Source organism: Silene latifolia, chromosome 4, assembly GCF_048544455.1.
Source record: "Silene latifolia isolate original U9 population chromosome 4, ASM4854445v1, whole genome shotgun sequence".
Taxonomy (NCBI): Eukaryota; Viridiplantae; Streptophyta; class Magnoliopsida; order Caryophyllales; family Caryophyllaceae; genus Silene; species Silene latifolia.
In genome coordinates, this window is record NC_133529.1 from 31,380,812 (window position 1) to 31,386,691 (window position 5,880).

Consider the following 5,880-nt stretch of genomic DNA (forward strand, 5'->3'; position numbering starts at 1 on the left):
ATTAATTGTATACCGTCTGATTAATTAATTCCTTAAAATTGAACAAATTATTATAAAAGAGAGAATAATGACATCTTATTATAATGTGATTAAATGAGATTTCATTTAGTAATTTAAGAAGTTATATTACTAAAATTAATCGGTGTTTGCGAAACACGCGAGATGAGAATGATAAGTTAGTTATAATTACAAGATATTGTGAATTATACTAACTAGTAATTAAATGACCATTTTATGAGAAAGTAATTTTATATTACTAGTCAATTTGTTAAATATGATTTATTTAATTTATAAATGATATTTAACTTGTTAAATATGCATTTTAAATTAAAACAAGACATAAGACATGTCACATGTCACATGACATACAATTGTACAATTGACAAAAATAAAATGGACTCAATATTACAAGGAAAACCGTTTTATATGTAGTGAGTGGGTGTTGATGGTTTTTGTTATTTAAATAATAAAATAAACATCATGATAACACCTACTACTAGCTAGCTTTTCTTGTGAAGAACAAAAGCAAATTGGGAAGAAAAATTTGTCTACTCTATGCCCTCCCAACCGGTTTTCCATACACAACATTAGAGAGAAAATTTTCTCTAATTAATTCATTCTCACTTTTTATGAAAAACCTCCCTTCTCTCTCTTGTTCTTCACAAAACTCATTTTTGTGAATCTAATTTGTTTAAATCAAACACTAATAATACTAAAAGTAGTATATGAGTATTAGTAATAGATTTTAAGGTAAACCACAATATAAACATCTAGTACATGTTAGTTTGTGGGATTAAGGGATAGTTTTGGGTGCAACTAATTGGAGGGCTTCTAATTTGAAGTCAAGTATGTTCATCCATTAATGGAAAGCTCAAGAACTAACAAGAAGGAGATCTTGTTGGTGCCCAATATGACCGAAATTATTATGGTGAGAAAATGTTTTCTTATCTTCTTTTATTAAAGTTTGCATGCATAAAATCCACCTTTAATTTTATGACAAATTAATTTTACATATATGAGTATGTTAGTATGTATATGAATCTACATTTCCTTCAATAATCACAATATCAATCGTACAAACAATTACCATAAAATCTTAAATCAATTAAACAGTAAAACAAGTAGGGAAACCCTACCTTCTCGCAATTTGTTATGTTGCAACCAATCATACAAATGCACAACAAGTAACACATCATCATCTACAACAACGATACTCAACAATCAAAAACACATACGATGACCAAAACCCTAAACCCCCAAATTAACCCAAACTAGGGTTTGCTAACTTATAAGAACAACAATAGATCGACAAAGATAAGACACTTACTACGGCGAGTGACACGGAATAAGATGCTAGAACCCACAATCGACGACCTTAGCCTTGGAATTGATGAAGATGATTAGAGGAGAATGAAACGTAGTTTAGGTCTTGGAAGAAATGATTTTAAAAACCGACAAACGACTTATATATAATCTCTAATCATTTTAATCAAAACCGCGGAAAAACCCATAACAGACCGGGCATTCGGCCGAGTACCTGACGTACTCAACTGAGTACCAACATGCTCGGTCGAGTGCTGATACTCCAGAACCCAAACTCACGACACCAGAGCACATACTTGGCCGAGTAAGCCCTACTCGACCGAGTCCCTTAAGATCCGAAACCTGTAGTATTAAAAAGTGGAATTATTGATGAAGTGGTAGTCCATCTTTAGGGTTAAGCCCTTGAGTTGGTAAAGAATGCGGGCTTCTTTGAGTGTTAGAAGTCGATTGATTGGTTATGTGAGAATCAAATGTCCTTTGATGATCTTGGACATTGGTGAGAACGGTTCTCAAATCCTTGAATTGTTGATCATATTGGGGTTCTCTTCATTGCACTCTAGCATCCATTTCTTTCGATATTCTCTCAACGAGAGAGTTGGCATTTGGAGGTTCAATGAGTGTAGGTTGGTAAGGTTGTTGAAATTGTTCTTGTGAAGGTGGATATGGAATTTGTTATTGGAAATTTTGGTGTGGAAATGATGAGCAAGTGTCATAAGAATGCCCAATACCACCACAATTCTCACAAGTAGGAGCATATTGTTGATAGTTTCTAGGAGGAGGACTTGGTTGAGAGTAGGTCCTTGGTGGTGATCTAGGCTCTTCAACATAGTAGACCTTGGAATGACTTGGTCTTTCTTAATGTAAGCATTTTCATGCTTCCTCTCTATCAAAAAGCTATCAAATTCCTTTGACAATTCATCCAACTCGGCCTTGTATTACAATTCTAGCTTTGAAGGCCTTCACTCTTGTGTTCACTTTCTCTTCTATAGTCACCTTCTCTACCTCCATAGCTAATTTCCATGTCGTAATTGTTTTGGATCATCTCAGTGATTTGGGCATTTTTCATATTGACAAAGTTGCCACCGGAGGCCGCCACAATCATATCCTAAACCTTTGCTCAAGGGTTTTGAAGAATATTTGGGTTGTCATCCACTTGGGGATTCCGTGATGTGGGCAAGAGGTAAGAAGGTCTCTAAATCTTTCCCATGTTTCACTCAAAGTTTCAAGATTATGTTGCTTGAAGGTTTGGATTGCACGTCTTATTCTAGCGGTTTTTGAAGGAGGGTAAAATTTGTTGATAAAAGCCCTTGACAAGCTTTCCCAAGTAGTGAAAGTACCGGTTCATGTGAATTCAACCATTTTCTAGCATTGTCTTTTAAGGAAAGAGGAAAGAGCACAAGGAGAATTTGCTCTTCCGTGATGCCATCATACTTGATCATACCCGCTTTTTCTTTGAATAAGACAAGATGTTCATAAGCATCTTCACTCTTCAAGCCATGAAAAATATCTTGTTGAATAAAGGAGATTGTATGATGACGGAGCTCAAAAGTATTAGGAGCAAGAACTCCATAATTAATTGCCGAGTAAGTCCGATTATGATCCAGTCTATGGTAGTAACCCATTGGTTGGTCCGTTATCTCTTTGTCAACGAAGTTGGTTCTTGGTGTATTTGGTAGGCTAGGTAAGTTTGAATGTTGTGAATGGGTGGGTGAGTGATTTGGAGAGTGATTTGGAGAGTGGTTTGGTGAATGGTTTGGTTGAAGGGTGGAGATCTCCTTAGAGCCGATAGTGCTAACCATCTTCTTACCCGCAAAGACTTCTCAATCTCTCGATCTAAAAACCGGTGTTGCACCTATACATACACTCAAAAAGAGAACCGGTATTGCACCTATACATACACTCAAAAAGAGATCAAATGGTCCTAATGCAAAGAATGCACTAGGACAAGGATGGAAAAACAAACAAATAAAAAACTAAGCTTAGAAACAAACAATAAATCTAATCCAATATCGCCGTCCCCGACAACGACGCCATTTTGATACCGAGGTTCGTCGTACTCCTCGATATGCAAACAATATTTATAATCTCAATACCAAACTAACGAATGTAGTAGGGTAAGGGGGTCGATCCACAGAGACGGGATTATGGTTCTTAAATTGATCGTTTGTTTCCTAGTTTAGTTCTAGCAAATGCAATTAGATGGTTGATAAACTAATTAATAAGACTACAACTAAGAACAAGTAAATGAAAAATTGATTAAGATGCTAATTAAGGAAGCAAGGGTGGTCGGTTTCACTCATGTGGAGAAAGGTCAAGTAAAGGCACAAATAAACAAGTAAATAAGGTAAATTCAAAGGCAAATCCCCACCCCTAGATGTGAGACTAACCCAGGGCTTAGCATAATTGAACTCTCGCTCTAATTAACCATAACCCACTAATCGTCATGAATTATCTATTTACAAGTCAAGCTCTCACCCAACAAGTTATAAAATAGTGAAATTGACTCGAATTCTCATTGAGACATCTCCACAAACACTTTGTATGCATAACAATTAGAAGAAAAATTACCCATGTAGTACTTGCTTGTTCAAGCCAACATTCTACCCAAATTAACCACACAAGATTACCCTCTACCCAATCAATACACTACTCAAACATGGTAATGAAATTGAGAACAAAAGATGGGAACTTTAACATGAAAATAGGAAGAACAATCATAATATAAAGGCAAGTGATTAAACTACAATCAACATGATTAAACTACAATCAACATGTAAATAAATGAAGGAAAATGAAATTAGGAGAATGATTATACCAATAGTAATAAAAGGAACAAACTTTGATGAAATAAGGAGGATGAATCTCTTCTTCCTTCAAATTACAACCCACTAATCTAAATGTAAACTAATGAGAATTGTAGATTTTGAATAAACTAAAGAGTAATTAAATTAATTGTGAAGAAAGATTACAACTTTGATTAAAGGAAATTAAAGAGAGAAATATTAGGGTTCTTGTTACAATAATAGAGAGACTAATCTAATTGTGTGAGAGTAGAATAAGCTAAGGTAGTCTCCAAAGGGCTAATGTCTCATAGTCTTTTATACTAGTCTAATACTACTACTAATACAACTAATAATAATAATAATAATAATAATAATAATAATAATAATAATAATAATAATAATAATAATAATAATAATAATAATAATCTTACTAATCGACATAATTACATCAAAACAAAAACCCATCCACACAATTGACAAAACAGCCGAAACACGAAGCAAGGGATGGCATGCCGGTCAACCGGCCGCCAGCTAGGGTCCCGGCAGCGAGCAACTTGAAGAAAGGAGAAGAATTTGAGATTGGGTGTTGTATACCGGTTTACCGGTAGAAGGTATACCGGTATAGGGCGCGATTTGATGCGAGATTTGAAGAGGGGGGAGTTGTGTGCCGGTATGTCGGCTACCGATGGTATTGCCGGTAGCGAGATCTTCACAAAAGAAGAAAAATTGGGTGTGCGGCCAACGATAGGGGAGGTTGGTTGCCGGCAAGCCGGTATGGAATGCATTTGATTCATATTGACGCGGTTTCGGTCTCGAGTTAAAGATGCCGCAATATGATGGTGGTGGTGGCGGCTGCTATAGCCACGGAGGGTGGAGCTGCTCGTTGGTGTCTCGATTGATGCTCACGGTGGTGGTGGTGATGATTTCAGACCATGGGAATGCGTGGTGGTCAATGTCGGATTGCTGGTTGTCGATGGTGACGCCTGGGATGGTTGTCCGTGGTGAATGCGAGGTAGAGGAGTTTATGGCTCAGTTGTTGTGGCTGAGTATTGAGCAGTAATGGTGAATGGTGATGGGCTGAGAATTTGAGCAGGGGAGGATGATGAAGGTGATGCGTGGTGATTTTGTTGTGGAGGGTGGATGGCTCATCAATGGTGATCGAGTGATGATGGGCTGATGGGTTTGTTGCTTTGATGCTTGAATTATGGGCTCAGAGGCGAGACGAAACTGGTACTGGAGCGCGTCTCGAGTAGTAGCTAGGTTTCCCAGATTAAACCGAGGGAGGATTGTGGTGGACGAATGGTGAATGCTAATAATGGTGGTGAGATGGTTGAATGGTAGTGATGATGGTGAAGCGGTGGCTCGAGTTTGAGTAGAATTGATGGAGGCAATTGAAGATTGGAGACTTGGAGTTGGAATAATTACGAGGTGAACGTTGGTAATGGGGATGAAGGGTGATTTTGGAGTTCAGTGAATTGGAGAAAAGGGTTGATGATGGGTTTGGTCAAGGGTCAATAATTGACTTTTATCTTGGTTTTCCTTTGATTTATTTTGCACTTTGACCCGTCTCAACTTGCTTGCATCACCATTTTCCGTCTTGCTTTACAGTCTCACCTATACATTAAATTAATATAATAGTAACGTAATAGTAATAATACTAATATTATATAAAACTGACTAATTATTAAATATAACTAATACGACTAATTATTATAAATTAGTAATTAAATGAGCTAATTAAACAATTAAGCACGCAAAATCGAGTCGGAATAAG

General features: G+C 36.7%; 1 non-coding gene across 1 annotated transcript; it reads left to right on the forward strand.

The window, feature by feature from the left end:
* Nucleotides 1-2,482: 2,482 nt before the first annotated feature.
* On the forward strand, nt 2,483-2,589 carry LOC141654606 (small nucleolar RNA R71). Its single transcript, XR_012548162.1, has one exon. It is a non-coding gene; the product is annotated as a small nucleolar RNA R71 (small nucleolar RNA).
* Nucleotides 2,590-5,880: the final 3,291 nt, after the last annotated feature.